The sequence below is a fragment of the Gracilinanus agilis genome, chromosome 1 (assembly GCF_016433145.1).
Source record: "Gracilinanus agilis isolate LMUSP501 chromosome 1, AgileGrace, whole genome shotgun sequence".
In the NCBI taxonomy this organism is placed as follows: domain Eukaryota; kingdom Metazoa; phylum Chordata; class Mammalia; order Didelphimorphia; family Didelphidae; genus Gracilinanus; species Gracilinanus agilis.
Window position 1 is genome coordinate 261,927,944 of NC_058130.1, and position 18,279 is coordinate 261,946,222.

Genomic DNA, 18,279 nt, shown 5'->3' on the forward strand with positions numbered 1-18,279 from the left:
TTATAGCTAATGTTTATAAAAGGATCTCAAGATTTACTAAGCCCTGTATGTATTAGCTCATTAAATCCTCAAATTATCCCTATAAGGTCAGTGCTTTTACTATCTTCAATTTCACAGATTAAGAAACTAAGTACAGACTCAGAATCACACAGCTGTTAAAAGAAAGGGAAAAGTCATTTTTAAATGACCTACTCTGTGCCAGGCTCTGTTCTAAATACTTTCAAAGTATTATCTCATTTAATTCTCATAATTACTCTGACAGGCAGATGCTATTTTTATCCCCATTTTGCTTTTGAGGAAACTAAGGCAGATAGAGATTAAGTGACTACGCAGGGTCCCATAAGTAGTAAGTGAGTCTGAATTTGAACTCAGGTCTTCCTGACTCTATGTATAGCAAGCTATTCACTACATCATTACATTTTTTACTGTATTCTCACAGATATATTTTAAGATTCTGAAGTATAGGAACTTTTCAGCTTTCCTTTATTCTGAGAGTAATCATCTAGTCTCTGGATTATTAGGTCCTTTGTTTTTAGTGTTCAGTTTGTTGTTGTTATTGATGTTTGCTTTTATTTTCCTCTTCACTTTTTCTTCCTTTACTAGCACTTCCACGAGGGAGGCATAAAGGCAAAGACATTAAGTGCAACTTCAACTCAACTAAATTGAATTTTTCCAGCAATACTCTGAGCCTGGAGAATTGGTGTCTCTACCTTGTTAAAAGATCTAACTAAAATGAGACATGGAGGAGCCTAAAATTTGAAATTTCAGATTGCACATTCTATCCTTAATTGGATTACACTGTGATGTTTATGTTCAAATAATAATTGACAGAACCCTCAAATATTAAAGACTGAAGGAGCTATGGAAATAATCTAGCCTAACCATTTTGATTTAGAGATGAGAAAACTCAGGTCCAGAGAATTAACACAACATTCTCAAGGTTGACCAGCAGTTTAAGGGAAGAGCACAACTAGGATCTAGGCATACTGACAGCCAGCCCCACATTCTCTCCTTTGTACCAGGACATAAGAGGAAAAATAAATAAGTAAATTCGGGCAGAGCATTCCTAATTTAGGAAATGTAAATCACACAAAAAGAAAAACATTCTATATGCCTTTTTTGATGGTTGTGGTTACAAGAATTCTCTTTTATTTCTCTCCTATTCTCTTCTGTTGCTGGATTTGATTTCTTGTTTGTTTCTCATCACCTTTGGCCCAATATAAGGCAACGGAATTGACTTTTCTCTAACTGAAATTCAATAGCCCATAACCAGAAATTTTCCTGAGTCCCCTATCCTATCCTATCCTATTCTATCACCCTCTCCTATCCTCTCATGCTTTCTCTTCTCCAACAAATCTTGTTTAGAGTCCTCTACCAAGTCTCAACTTCCTCGTTTTCTTCTGGATACCATTGTTTTAGAACTATGTTGGGATAAGATTGACAGAAAAAAAAACAGGGGAAAACATAAATATAGTTTAGAATACTTCAGGCATACTATAAGTTAAATAAATTTTTGTGCATTAGTTGAGACCATAAATAATGATGTAGTTATAGGAAATATGTTCCTAACATATCCATTCATAAGAGTATACCAAGAAAATGGGCAATTGTAAAAAACCATCAACTAGATTCTTTCATTCAAAAGGTCTACTGTGAAGTTTTACTCCTGTGGACAAACTGGTTAAGTATAAATTTGAAGTTAAATCAAATTCTGAGTCATCTCATTACACTTGATGTATCACGCTTTAATCTCTCTTTCTTTCTATTATTTCTGATATTTTTCAAGCCTTTATATGTTACCCTTGGTATTTCTTTCTTCCAAGGAAAAATACATACTGTGGATGAAATTCAGCTGAACTGAAATGAAAATCATTGGCTTATCACAATCCCTAGATGGCAGAGGTTTGGTGAAACTTAAAAAAAATTAAATGTACAAGTATTTATTTTCACTCTTTCCCAACTATTTCTTCCCAATTTAAAATAAAAAAGAAGAGAGAAGGGTAGTGGAGGAGAATAGAGAAGAAAGAGAGGGAGGGAATGGTCAAGGAAAGGGAAAGGAAAAGGAAACATAAAAATATAGAGAAAAGCAAAATAAATCACTTTGTCCACATTTAAGAATTCTTTCTGTCAGGAATTATATACCACAGTTCATCTTCACTGAGATCATAACTTATCATTGTAATGATAAGAGTTCTTAAATCTTTCACATTTGTTTTTATGAAGCTTCCATTATTGGAGAGATTGTTCTCCTGGTTCTGCACACCCTGCTCTGCGTCAGTTCACAGTTGTTTTCTCCCCTGGAGAGAGAAAACTTTGAATGTCTGTGAAGATGAAGTGGCATTCAGTTTAATTTTGGGTCAGGGATTCAAGTAAGAAATAGATGGAGTGGAGAATGGAAGAGAAGACTAGAGATCTGAAGTGACACAATTGAGGTAGCCACATCAGGAAGAGTACCACAGACTGAGACTGAGTAAAAACATATCTGAAGTTGTGTGATCTTTACAGGACTGTCCCTTTGAAAAATCTGATTACAGATAGTGATTTTGTCTGTTCCTCCTTTCCTCCCTATCCCACTTTTTGAGAATCCATATTAAGTCTAAAATATGTTGTTGTTTTTAGTTTGTTTACTCAGACATTTAATTGGCACTAATACCAACTTAGATAAAGTGGTGATCAATCATAGCTGCTTTTGATTTGTGTGCTTTGTTCATGTGAAAGGGAAAAGTGGCTGAACAAGGACTATTGATGTGAGACAATTGAACAGAGAGGACAGATTCTCTGTGTGAATTGTATGAGAGAGGCAGGAATGCCCTGCCTAGGAGCTTTGGAACTATCTAAAAGAATCTTGATGATTGCCATATTTTATACTCTCCTCAAAGCAAAGACTATATGTGTAGTATCTGTTCCTTTTTTCCTAGGCTATAAAAAGGGTTTAAAATAGCCATTTGACTGTCTAGGTGGGACTAGGTGTCTGGGCACTTAAATGGTTCTTCAAGACTTTATTCTCCTCGATGGACACACAGAGAAAAGAAAGGTTGATTCCAAGGACAGTGACTAAAGATTAGGTCATGCCTCATGGGGGATAGGGAATGGTTAGATAGAACTTGTGATGCTAATATTCTAATGGTAATAAGATTGGTGATGCTAACATTCCAAGAGTGGAAGCCAGAGGAAAAGGAGTAAGATGCCTTTACCTCCTATGCTAGTCTAGCAGAATCTTTTCACCTTACAGCAATTACCCTTGCAGACATATTACTATATGTAATTCCCCTCCCCAATTAGATATATGGCAACTTGTAACTAAGCACATCTATATATTCAAGGCAGGAAGGTAGATTAAACAAGAAAATAATGATCTTGCCCTCCAGGTTTAATTTTTAACTTCTACATTTGTTGAAGTGTTCAGAGTAATATTTCCCTACATATGTTTGGGTTTTTTCCCCCTAACAGGACCCTTTCTGATGATTCAGAGACTGTGAAAGTTTGTCTTGGAAGAAATGAGAACTTCTAGAAACATATCTTGCCACCCTCAGGGAGACCAAAAGCCTGAGCTTCATAGCCACTGCTCATCATGTCTAGGTCTGAGTGGAAAGACCACTGACTGTCAAATTGTCATAATTCACATTGGACAAGAATAACTTTAATCTACTTTACATGTTGTTCAAGGATAAGAAAACTCTTTTATCTTCTTTGCTCCCATTTTAAAGGAAGAGATACATTTTCTCCTAAGGTTACTAAAGCCAAACTCTCAGCTTGTATGTTTGATCTTAACTCTTCCATTTCCTACCAGAGCTCACCCTTTGACTATCTATGATCTTTCTCTAATTTTCACTCACTAGTGACCTTTTTTCAAAACTCGTCTTTTTTTTTAGTTCTCTTCAATAACAACAATAAATAGAGACAACCACGACTTCCTGGTTAAGATGGTGGCTGAGTAAAAAGCAGCTGCTTAACCTCTCCTAACCAAAACATATAGGACTTCTCAAGAAGACATAAAAACAAATCCAGAGGAACAAAGGGACTCCACAACAGGGCACAGCATTGAAGGTACATGGAATTGGGGCATTTCCATGTTATAAGGGGGTGAAACAGCTCTCACTAAAAAGCAAGCTGAGAAACCCCCTCCCCCTCCCCACACCACCTACAGTGCCAAAGCCAGCACACAAGAGCTAGAGCAAGCTTGGGGCACCCATTAAGTCCTTGGCAGCTACCTGGGGTCACCAGGGCCTGTTCCTGAGAGCAGCAAGACTTAAGACCCCAAGAGGCTAAAGAACGCTCAGACTCTGAAAACAGACCCTGAGTGCAGGCACAAGCGCAGGCTCTTGTGTCTACGGATCCTGAGCTCAGGAGAAAACTCGGATCCTGAGCCCATGAGCAGACTCAGATCCTGAGCACAGGAGCTGACTCAGATCCTGAGCACAGGAGTAGACCTTGAGTGAGGACACAGTGCAGAGGGGTGAACGACTGTGGAAACAGTGCCCTGAAACTGTAAAAGGAGCCTCAGACAGAGGAACAAACAAGGGGGCCACCAGGAGGCTTAACCCTGAGAACAACTAGATCTGAGACTTCAGGAGCCTAGAGAGTGCAAACAGAATCTGGGTGTGAGGAAAAACCTGAGAGGGAACAGGGCTAACAATGGCAAGCCATTCTCAAGAACCCCAAAAGAGAAAGATCATCAAGAAGAAATCTGTAACACTCGACAACTTTTACACAGAGAAAGTCCAGACAGCAGAGCAAACAGAGGAGGAGAACAAACAAGTAATCACATCCAAACCTTCCCAAAATAAAGAAAACTGGTCACAAGCTATTGAAGAGTTCAAATTTGAGATGATGAGAAAGATGGAAGAGATCTGGCAAGAAAATAACAGTTTAAAAGGCAGAATATCACAATGGAAAGTAAGGCAAGTCAACTGAAGACCAGAAATGACCAGATTGAAAAGGAAAACCAAAGGATTATAACTGAAAACCAGTCCCTAAAGGCTAGAATTGAGCAATTAGAAGCTAATGATCTCTCAAGACAGCAAGAACAAATAAAACAAAGTCAAAAGACTGATAAAATAGAAGGAAACATGAAATATCTCAATGAGAAATTGACAGATCAAGAAAACAGGGCTAGAAGAGACAATCTGAGAATCATTGGTCTTCCTGAAAAAGCAGAAATTAATAGAAATTTGGACTCCATAATAAAAGAAATTATTCAGCAAATTTGCCCTGAAGTTCTACAACAAGAGGGCAATATAGACATTGAAAGGATCCATAGATCACCCTCTACATTAGACCCTGAAAAGACAACCCCCAGGAATATAATAGCCAAATTAAAGAGCTTCCAAGTAAAAGAAAAAATCTTACAAGAAGCCAGAAAGAGACAATTCAAATATCAAGGAGCACCAATCAGGATCACACAGGGTCTGGCAGCCTCCACACTAAAAGATTGCAAAGCTTGGAATATGATCACCTACTGATCAAAACTAACTATATACTTCCAGGGGAAAGTTTGGGCATTCAACAAGATAGAAGATTTCCAAGTATTTTCACAGAAAAGACCAGGACTAAATGGAAAGTTTGATATCCAAACACAAAAATCAAGAGAAACATAAAAAGATAAATCTGAAACAGAGGGGAAAGAAAAAAAAACTCAATACTTTTTAAATTTGCCTCTTTGAGGGCTTCAATAAGATCTAATTATTTGTATTCCTATGTGGAGAAATGTTATGTATAATTCTCTGTAGTGAACTTTATTCACTATGATAGTATTCACTATTATAGTAATCAGAAGATTTATACATAGGGAGAGGTTGGAATACTAAATGGTCTAAGATGATGGGGCATGGGAAAGAGGGGGGTGAATAGTAGAGGACACCATGAGAAACTTGAATGAATGAGAAAAATAGGATAATCTATCACACACGAAGAGGGCATGGGAAGGGGAAGGGATGAATATTATTATAAGAAGGAGAGGAAGAGAGCATTAAGAGGTAATATTTAAACCTTATTCTCAGTGTAATTAACCCTGAGAGGGAAGAGTAGCTATATTATGCACTGGGATATAAAACTCTATCTAACCCTACTGAGAAAGTCAGAAGGGATAAACCAAGGGGAGCAGGGGAGTGGGCAAGTCAAAAAAGGGAGGGGAGAAGAAGGGGGAGGGAATTCAATAGGCCTTAAAAATAAAAAGAGGGGAATAATAAGGGAGGAGCTAGAAAGGGAAGTTAATCAAGGGAGGGGACAAGGGTTACTGGCTTAAAGCAAACCACTGGTTTAAAAGGAAATAGTTTAAGAAGAAGGGGTAGAACTAGGAGAGGATACCAAAATGTTGGTGAATACACAACTGATAATTATAACTCTGAATGTGAATGGGACAAACTCACTCATAAAATGGAAGCAAATAGCAGAGTGGATTAAAAACCAAAATCCTACCAAATGTTGTCTACAAGAAACACATATGAGGCGGGGGGTTGGGGGGGATATACAGGTTTAAAGTAAAGGGCTTGAGCAAAATCTTTTGGGCATCAAATGAGAAAAAGAAGGCAGAAGTGGCTATTATGATTTCTGACAAAGCCAAAGTAAAAATAGATACGATTAAAAATGACAGGGAAGGTAATTACATCCTGATTAAAGACAGTATAGACAATGAGGAAATAACACTGCTCAATATGTATGCACCAAGTGGCATAGCATCCAAATTTGTAAAGGAGAAACTGGTAGAGCTCAAGAAGGAAATAGATAGTAAAACTATTCTAGTGGGAGATCTAAATATTCCTCTTTCAGATCTAGATAAATCAAACCAAAAAATAAATAAGAAAGAGGTATGAGAGATGAATGAAGTCCTAGAAAAATTAGATTTAATAGATATGTTGAGAAAAATAAATAGGGACAAAAAAGAATACACTTTTTTTCAGCTGCACATGGTACATTCACAAAGATTGACCATGTAACAGGGCATAGAAACATTGCAAACAAATGCAAAAGAGCAGAAATAATGAATGTAACCTTCTCAGATCATAATGCAATAAAAATAATAATTAGTAAGGGCACCTGGACAGGAAAATCAAAAGCTAATTGGAAATTAAATAATATGATTCTCCAAAACCAGCTAGTCAAAGAAGAAATCATAGAAACAATCAACAATTTGATTGAAGAGAATGACAATGATGAGACATCCTACCAAACTCTGTGGGATGCATTCAAGGAAGTACTCAGGGGGAAATTTATATCCTTGAGTGCATATATTAACAAATTAGGGAGGGCCAAAATTAATGAATTGGGCATGCAACTTAAAAAACTTGAAAGCAAGCAAATTAAAAATCCCCAGATGAAAACTAAATTAGAAATACTAAAAATCAAGGGAGAAATTAATAAATTTGAAAGTAAAAGAACTATTGAATTAATAAATAAGACTAGAAGCTGGTATTTTTGAAAAAACAGATAAAATAGACGAAGTACTGGTCACTCTAATAAAAAACAAGGAAAGAAGAAAACCAAACTGACAGTATCAAAGATGAAAAGGGAGACCTCATGTCCAATGAAGGGGAAATTAAGGCAATCATTAAAAAATATTTTGCCCAATTATATGGCAATAAATATAGCAATCTAGGAGATATGGATGAAAATTTACAAAAATATAAATTGCCTAGATTAACAGCAGAAGAAATAGAATACCTAAATAATCCCATATGAGAAAAAAGAAATTGAATAAGCCATCAAAGAACTCACTAAGAAAAAATTGCCAGTGCCTGATGGATTCACAAGTGAATTCTATCAGACTTTCAAAGAGCAACTAATCCCAATACTATACAAATTATTTGATATAATAAGTAAAGAAGGAGTCCTACCAAATTCCTTTTATGACACAAATATGGTACTGATTCCAAAGCCAGGGAGATCAAAAACGGAGAAAGAAAACTACACACCAATCTCCCTAATGAACATAGATGCAAAAATCTTAAATAGAATACTAGGAAAGAGACTCCAGCAAGTAATCAAGAGGATCATCCACCATGATCAGGTGGGATTTATACCAGGAAAGCAAGGATGGTTCAACATTAGGAAAACCATCCACATAATTGACCATATCAACAGTCTAAGGAACAAAAATCACATGATTATCGCAATAGATGCTGAAAACGCCTTTGACAAAATATAGCACCCATTCCTATTGAAAACCCTGGAAAGTATAGGAATAGAAGGACCTTTCCTAAAAATAATAAACAGTATATACCTAAAACCATCAACAAGCATCATATGCTATAGGGATAAATTAGAAGCCTTTCCAATAAGATCAAGAGTAAAACAAGGATGCCCATTATCACCTCTATTATTCAACATAGTACTAGAAACACTAGCAGTAGCAATTAAAGAAGAAAAAGAAATCGAAGGTATCAAAATAGGCAGTGAGGCTACTAAGCTATCACTCTTTGCAGATGATATAATGATCTACTTAAAAAATCCTAGAGAATCAACTAAGAAGCTTGTAGAAATAATCAACAACTTCAGTAAAGTTGCAGGATACAAAATAAATGCATATAAATCATCAGCATTTCTATATATTTCCAACACATCACAGCAGCAAGAGGTATAAAGAGAAACACCATTTAAAATCACCCTAGACAATATAAAGTACTTAGGAATCTATCTACCAAAACAAACACAGCAATTATACAAAAACAACTACAAAACACTTTCGAAACAAATAAAACTAAATCTAAACAATTGGAAAAATATTGATTGCTCATGGGTAGGATGAGCTAACATAATAAAAATGACCATCCTACACAAATTAATTTACCTATTTAGCGCCACACCTATCAACCTACCAAAAAACTTCTTTACTGAATTAGGAAAAACTATTACAAAGTTCATTTGGAATAACAAAAGACCAAGAATGTCAATGGAAATAATGAAAAAAATGTGAAGGAAGGGGGCCTAGCAGTACCAGATATTAAACTATACTATAAAGCAGAGGTCATCAAAATGGTATGGTACTGGCTAAGAGACATAAGCGAGGATCACTGGAATAGACTTGGGTTAAGTGACATAAGCAAGACAGTGTATGATAAACCCAAAAAGCCCAACTTTTGAGACATGAAACCACTATTTGACAAAAACTTCTGGGAAATTTGGAAAATATGGGAGAGATTAGGTTTAGATCAACATCTCACACCCTACACCAAGATAAATTCAGAATGGGTGAATGACTTGAATATAAAGAGGGAAACTATAAATAAGTGAACACAGAATAGTATACTTGTCAGATCTCTGGGAAAGGAAAGATTTTAAAACCAAGCAAGAGTTAGAGAAAAATTACAAAATGTAAAATAAATGGTTTTGATTATATTAAACTAAAAATCTTTTGTACAAACAAAAACAATGCAGCCAAAATCAGAAGGGAACCAACAAATTGGGAAAAAATCTTTATAACGAAAAATTCTGACAGGGTTCTAATTACTTAAATATACAAGGAGTTAAATCAATTGTCTAAAAAAATCAAGCCATTCCCCAATTGATAAATGGGCAAGAGACATGAATAGGCAATTTTCAGATAAAGAAATCAAAAGTATCAATAAGCACATGAGAAAATGTTCTAAATCTCTAATAATTAGAGAAATGCAAATCAAAACAACTCTGAGGAATCACCTCACACCTAGCAGATTGGCTAAAATGAAAGAAGGGGAGAGTAATGAATGCTGGAGGGGATGTGGCAAAATTGGGACATTAATACATTGCTGGTGGAGTTGTGAACTGATCCAAGCATTCTGGATGGCAATTTGGAACTGTGCTCAAAGGGCTATAAAAGAATGCCTGCCCTTTGATCCAGCCATACCATTGTTGGGTTTGTACCCCAAAGAGATCATAGATAAACAGACTTGTACAAAAATATTTATAGCAGTGCTTTTTGTGGTGGCAAAAAACAGGAAAACGAGGGTATGCCCTTCAATCGGGGAATGGCTGAACAAATTGTGGTATATGCTGGTGATGGAATACTATTGTGCTCAAAGGAATAATAAACTGGAGGAATTTCATGTGAACTAGAAAGACCTCCAGGAATTGATGCAGAGCGAAAGGAGCAGAGCCAGAAGAACATTGTACACAGAGACCAATACACTGTGTTAAAATAGAATGTAATGGACTTTTGTACTAGCAGAAATGCAATGATCCAGGACAATTCTGAGGGACTTATGGTAAAGAATGCTACCCACATTCAGAGGAAGGACTGCAGGAGTGGAAGCACAGAGGAAGGGCAACTACTTGAACACATGGGTCAAGGCGGACATGATTGGGGATGTAGACTCGAAACTACCACACTAATGCAACTATCAACGATTTGGAAATAGGTCTTGATCAATGACACATGTTAAAACCAGAGGAAATGCACATTGGCCAGGGGTGGGGGGAGTGGGAGGGGTGAAGGGGAAAGTAGGAGCATGAATCATGTAACCATGTTAACTTTATTAAAAAATGAATATTAATAAATGTTTTTAAAAAAGAACAAAAAATAATAATAATTCATTCTTCATGTGATAAAATAACCGATTTCACTCCTTAAAAAAACAATAAATAGCACCAATAGAGCCCCTAAGGTTTGCAAAGAATTTTTCAAATATTATTTTATTTTATTCTTACAACAACCCTGGGAGTTAGGTGCTATTATTTTCCTCATTTTTCAGATGAGGAAACTAAGGCAAATCAAGGTTAAGTGATTTATCCAACGTTACAACTAGTAAGTATCTGAGATTGGATTTGAATTCACGTCTCCAAGTCCAGCACTCTATCCACTTTGACACCAAGCTACCATTGATCATCTTCTATTTAATAATTTTTACTCTGGCTTTTCAAAACTCTGCTCTTTCCTGGTCCTCCTCTGTCTCAGTTGCCTTTACTGAATTTTCATCAGTATTACACCTCTTAACTTTGTTTTTTTGCTCAAAGTTTTCTTCTGGGTCTTTTTTTCTCTTTAATATGTCAGCTCCTGTGTGGTCATTTTTCATCTCTATGTAGATGAATCTCTGATCTATATAACCACCTGTAGTCTCTCTCCAGAGCTCCAGCCCTACATTATCAAGTGTCATTTGGACATTTCAGACTAGATGTCCCATAGGTATCTCAAACTTAACTTGTCCAAAATATAACTCATTTTTTTCCTACCAAACCCTTCTCTCTTCTGATCTTTCCTTTTACTGTCAAGGGCACTGTAATCCTCCCAGTCATCACCCCAGGCTCACAACCTCATTTTAGTGTCTGTCTTCTCACTGTCATTTACCCACAAATTAAATTCATTGCAAACTCATTACATTCATCCAGTCATAGACACTTCCTTCCTTTCTTTCTCCCCTTATCCCTATCTTTCCCTCATGAGGACCTCATTTCATTTCTCCTGGACTATTGAAAAGACCTTCTAATTCTCTGTCCCAGGTGTTTCCTCATTACAATCAATCTTCACTCAGACAAAATGATTTTCCTAAAGTATGGGTAGGAGCATGTCACACATCCTACTCATTAAACTCCAATAACTTCTTTTTGCCTTTAAAATCAAACATAGAGTGCTGTGTGTGGTTTTAAATCTCTTCACAACCTAATCTCTTGCTGTTTTATACTTTACCTCCCTCCCAACACTCACCAAAGTAGTCTATTTGCTTGTGACTTATATAATTTTGCTTGTTGCTCCATCTCTCATCAGCATTCCTTTATACTTCTATTCCTGGAATGTTCTCCTTTCTTACCTCTGCCCCCTAGTTTTCCTGTGTGTACATATACATATTCATATACTAGAACACATACATAGTTATTTTATATCATGTGCCCCTTACAGTGCAAAGCATACAATAGAGGCTTAATAAAGGCTTATTGAATGAAATTGTCTTAAATCAGTATGTCTCTTGGTTGAGAGATCAATTAAAAGATCTAATATATGTATATGTGTAATATTATATGTGTATGTATAATATCTATATAATAAGTAAAATGTATGACATAAACATTTATATAATTGAACTCTTTCAAATAATGTCATATATAAAATATTACATATTTATTAAATTATATCATATATAATAAATGAAATATATGGATATCAGGTAAAAGAGTTAATTTATCATCTATCACAAGCAATGTGTTATATGTACATTTATATACCCATGGTATGTTACACATATCCATATGTATTTATGTGTCTATATTGTACATATATACATATACATATTTGTATATATACATGTCTGCAGCTGAATTGAATGTATTATGTTTACCTATATACAATGTACAAAATTAATATATATCATATTAGATATGATATATTTGTCTTTTAACTAACTTCTCATGAGAGACATACTGATTTAAGTCAGTTTAATATCTATAGTCATATAGATATACACATTTATATCCAGATTTTTATGTATACTTATATATAAGCAAATATATGCAAATATTTTGTATTAAAATATTCTATTTAATCTAGTTCATAATTTAGTGCATCATGTAGTGACACACGAGTTGGTTTCTTTGTCCATTCTATATACAATAAGAATAAAAGAGAGTAGTTGAACCTAGTTCAGAAACATTCCATTAGCCAAAGAAGTCCCTCCTTCATGCCCTAGATCAACTCCCACTTCAATGAAATGACGAGTATCTCTCTATAACTTTAGCTAAATAAACTATACATTAATAGCTACTTAGAGCAAGATTTAAAATCATATATATATACATACATGTGTATATATATATATATACATATATAAATTCTTGCTTTTTTCATCTATCAGTAACAGTTAGCACAGTTGTTGTTTCACAGTGACCACTTAATAAATGTTCATTGACTGACAGAGTCACCATTGACTACTTTCCTTCCTGATGCTCACAAAGTTACCACTCTGGTTCAGGTCTTCTTTATCACCTTCTTGATCTGTTCAGTAGCTTCCTCATTATCTCTCTAACTCCAGATTATCTTCTCTCTAATTTATCTGGAACCTATTTGCCAGATTATTATTCCTAAACCACAGATCTGACCATGGAGCTCACCTACTTAAGAAACTTCAAGATTTCTTTCTCGCCTCTAGGATAAAATTCAGACGTCTCTGTTTAGCATGTAATGGTTTCCCCAGTCTGGTTTCAACTGATATTTCACATTACTCTACTTTAAATGCTCTACTTGCCAGCTGAACTGTCCTACTTGCTCTTCCCCATACACAGCATTCCATCTCCTGCCTCAATGGATTTGCAGAGGATATACTTTATTCCCAGAATTCTCTCCCTCAAAAATGGAATGTTCTCTCTCATCCCTTTGTCTCCTAAAATCTCTCCAAGACTTAACTCACATGTCACTTCCAACAGGATGCTTTCCTGGTCAATCAACCAACAAACATTAATTAAGTACTTACTATGTGTCAGGTACTACACTAAGCATTGAGGACACAAATACAAAAGTGAGGCAGTTCCAGATCTCCAGAAGCTTACATGCTACTGGAAGAAGGGCAGGGGAAATCAATATTTTCACAGATAAATGAATAGGGTATAAACAAAATAAAAACTAAGTGGTTTCACGGGAACCTGGAGACACTAACTGGGGGATCATGAAATCAAGAATCTTTTTTTTTTTTAATCCCAATACTGTGTACTGGTTCTAAGTCAGAAGAGTAGCAACAGATAGGCCAGTGATTCCCAAACTGTTTTGGCCTATTGTCCCCTTTCCAGAAAAAAATATTACTTAGCCCCCTGGAAATTAATATTTTTTTAAATTTTAATAGCAATTAATAGGAAAGATAAATGCACCTGTGGCCATCACCACTCCCTGGATCACTGCAGCACCACCAGGGGGTGGTAGCACCCACTTTGGGAATCACTGAGATGGGCATTGGGAGTTGTGACTTGATCAGGTTCACACGGCTAGGAAGTGTCTGAAGAATCAAGAATTTTCTTGAAGGAAATAGCCCTAGAATCTACATCCACTTCCAATATATTAGTTTACAAATTCCTCCCAATTAATCTGTATTCATTTTCTACATATTTTGTCTTTATTCTTTTTTGTGCATGTTGTTTCCCCCTTCTGTCCCATCTAGGGGACAGAAAGTGGTATTGTTATTGTTGTGACCACTGTTATTGTGGCTGTTATTGTCATTTTAACCCCTTTAATCCTTTTTATAGTGGCAGGCATGTAATGGAGGTTTAATATGATAGTTGAATTAATTGACTTAAACCAATATATCTTTTGACTGAGAGATCAGTTGAAAGAGGACCATGGTCTATTTATGGGCTCAGCTCAGAAAACCTCTGAAACATGGAAAGGTCTATTGCATTAGTTCATTCCCAATATCTTTATCAAATTTATAGGCTTCTACTAAGAAATTTTGATGTATAGGACACACTAAAGATGGGAGACTGATGGAAATCTATTTCATATTGAAGATTGGAAAGATCGTACAACTTATTTTAAAAAATAGGTCTAGAGAATGGCCAGGCTGAACAATGATAATGTTAGTTTAGCAGATTGTTAAACTCCTTGCTTAAAAGAAACCGTGAAGAATCAACCAAGAGAGTGAGTGAGAATAAAAGACTGCTAACCGTGTGCAGAGATATTGCCAGAGCTAGATAATAGCTCTGAAAATAAAAATTCAGATGACAAAGAAACTAAATATTGGTGTATTCCTGAGACAGTTTTTTTGCTATCCCCAAAGGAACATCTACTCAGTAAAAGGAGGAAGACTGAAACCAAAAACAACTACTTTATAATCTAACATTCTAATTATGGAAACTTCTGGGGAACAGAAGAGACTGTGAATGTCAGACTGTGTTAGCCACAAACTCAGTTTGGAGACTGAAGGTCTCTGATTCTGGGATGTTGATTGTCTAGATCATCCACAAATCCAGAGGTCAGGATCATCATGAAATAATTGCCAAATTTATTCAGGAAATGACCAAGCTTGTTCACTATGCTTGAAAAAAAACAAAACAAAACAGGAAAAATGGATCGTCATTTAGCCAAATGAAGCACACTAATAGAATGCATGTACTGTGGATTCTGAATCTAAATGCAATACGCATTTTTATATATTGTATGACAGTTGTTTTGCTATACTTTGTGCAACTGCTTTTGTATTATAGTTTGTTCTTATATATACTTTATTATATGTCCTAGTATATGCAATGTTAGATATGTACTATGGGTATAAAGTTGTTTATTTTATGTAACTCTTATATGTGATATATGTTATGTGTTGCTTGAGACTTGTTCTTTAGATTTTGTATACAAGACTGTCACAGATGCTGGTTTGTTTGTAGTTTGTGTTTTTGAATTGAGTTAGTATGGAGTTGTATTTCCATTAATATAAGGAGCTTCTTGGTGAAGAGCCACAAAGTTGACCAGAGCTATTTGGCAACTGTTCTTCATCACATAAGCTTAGAGAATTGACTGAAGATGATGAAACATTAAACAACTTGCCCAGGATCACTCAGCAAGTATGTGTCATAGGTAATACTTGAACCTAAGGCTTCCTAATTCTAAGTTCAGCTTTCTATCCACTCTGCAATACTACCTTTTATGCTGTCATCATGAAATGCATCGCCTATGTTACAGATACTGTGAACAACTGCATACAGTTTTATAGTGGATACCCGAATGAATATTTCGTTACAATTACCTATAATCTGTGTTAACTCTATTAGTAGGGTAACTTTTGTGAACATAGAATATGCTAATTTCTATCAGTATTCAATATACTATATTCTCTGAGCTATTTTTTATGCTCATGGCTATCTTGGTACACACCTGCATGACTGTCATGGACTTCAAATTTTCACTCTGGGGCAGATACGAGGTAGCTTATTGCTGGCCATATATATATATATACATATATATGTATATATATATATATATATACATTTTTTAAAAATTAATTCATTTGTTGGTTGGTTACAATACAATTCCCAGGTGACTTCTCCTTCTCTCCTCCAGGCACTAGAGAAGGCTTCATTTGACAAAAAATATATGTGGATATAAAATTATACCTTGCATGTTTATATTTATCAGTTCTTTTTCTGGAGGTAGACTTTCAAAAGTTTGTTCTTCAAACATCATTTCTGCAGCTATATATAATGTTCTCTTGGTTCTGCTCAATTCAGTTTTCATAATTTCATGTAGGTCTTTCCATACTTTTAAAATATTAAAATGCTTATCACTTCTTATAGCACAGTAGTATTTCATCATAATAAAATGCCACAGTTATTCAGGTATTCAGCTATTGCCCAATTGATGGGCGTCTCATTTTCTAGTTCTTTGCCACCAAAAAGAGAGGTGCTATAAATATTTTGGAACAAATACATTCTTTTCCTTTTTTTCCTAAACACCTTGGGATATAGACCTAACAGTGATGTTTCTGGGACTAAAGGTATACACAGTTTTATAACTCTCTGGGCATAACTCCAGGTTGCTTTTCAAAATGATTGGATTAGTTACAGTTCCTCTAACAGTATATCAGTGTCCTATTTTTTCTTTCTTTATTGTAGGATTACAACTGCTATTTATTTTTAAACAATATTTTGTTTTCTCTCAAATATATGTAAAAAAGATTTTTAATACTCATTTTTATTGAGTTCCAAATTCTCTCCTACCTTCCCATCTTCCTTCCCTCACCCCATTCTCAAGACAGTAAGCAATTTGAAATAGATTTTACATGTGCAATTGTATAAAATATTTTTCCATATTAGACATTTTGTGGAAGCAATCTCAAACTAAAAAAGAAAAGAAATAAAGTGAAATTTTTTTTAAAAATCAGTCTGCATTTGGACTCCATCAATTCTTTCTCAGAGAGCAGATGGCATTTTTCACCGAGTTTCTGATCTTGTCTTGGATCACTGCATTGTTGAGAACAAGTAGATCAATCACAATTGTTCATCAAAAATATTACTGTCACCATATATGATGTTCATCTGGTTCTGCTCACTTCACTTTGCATCAGTTTTCCACATTTTTCTGGAATCATCCTGATTGTCATTTCTTATAGCATGATAGTTTTCACTGTAATCATATACTGCAACTTATTCAGCCATTCCCCAATTGATGGACAATGCCTCAGTTTCCAGTTCTTTGCTACCATAAAAAAGCTGTAATAAACATTTTTGTATAAATGGGCCTTTTCTCTTTTCCCCTATTTTTCCACATCCCCTCCAACATGTGTTATTTTGCCCTTTTTTTCATTTTAAACAGTTTGATAGTTTTGAGATATCTCAGAGTTGTTTTGATTTATACCTCTCTAATCAGTAATGAGAGGATTTTTTATATTACTATATGTAGTTCTGATTTCTTCATCAAAAAGCAACTTTTGACTATTTATCAATTGGAAAATGATCACAGATGCATATTAAAGGTAGGAATGTAATCATCTTGTATTCTGGACTTTGCTCTTATGCTTGCTAAAATTCATTCCTTTGACCAATCCAAAGTATTAGGGAACTCCTTAAAAAACACAACAAACCTTGGGATCAGTCCCATAGAATTCTATGGAATTTCTTTGTCAGAATCACTTCTCTCCTACAGTTTTGGGACATAAAACTCCCAATGTGCTAATTCCCCCAGGGTGTTATAATGATTGTCAAAGCCTGAGTCAGTGAGATCCCTGTCCTTATTGAGCAAATTTGTAAGTATTACTTAAAAATAAAAGAACTAAGGCTTTGGGCACTAATTATTTGAGGTCTCTTTTGTGTTCTAAAGAGCTTGACAAATAATCCCCTTTAGAGGGGAATTGTCATCATAGTCCAACCTCTAAGAACTAAAGACAGAAACTCTGTCTTTATGTTTGTATCTCTTTTAATACTTAGTATTGCTCTACAAACAGTAGGTACTCAATAAAAGCTTATCTATTTTACTTGATTTGGTCTTATTCTGAATGCTCTGACCAATTCAAGTTTTATATGGTAAAGCTTAAATTTTCATTTATTTCCTTAAATTTTTAAAAACAGTGTACCAAAAGTACATACATCGAAAGGTACCAAACCAGGGACTCCCCCTTCTTCCTCAGAATGCATCACAGCCTCATTCCAACCTTTAAAGAACACGTGAGACAAATTTTATGTCTATGTCCAGAGTTATGTGCCTCCTATGAATTAGGAAGCCAATATTCTCTTAGGTTACAGATTGGCAATCCAGAAGTAATGAAATATGAAGATGTAGCAATGCTATCTACTCAAATAGGCTTGTGTTGGAGTTTGGGCTAAGACAATCTGTAGGGACATTTGATTAGAGCAGTATCAAAGTCGGAACGTCTATGTTGAACAAGGTTTATTATATTATCAGGG

General features: G+C 35.2%; 1 protein-coding gene across 1 annotated transcript in view; it reads right to left on the reverse strand.

Moving 5' to 3' along the window:
* Positions 1-18,279, reverse strand: part of LRRC2 (leucine rich repeat containing 2) — a 206,874-nt gene that overhangs the window by 116,240 nt on the left and 72,355 nt on the right. The gene's annotated exons all lie outside the window — the stretch shown is intronic.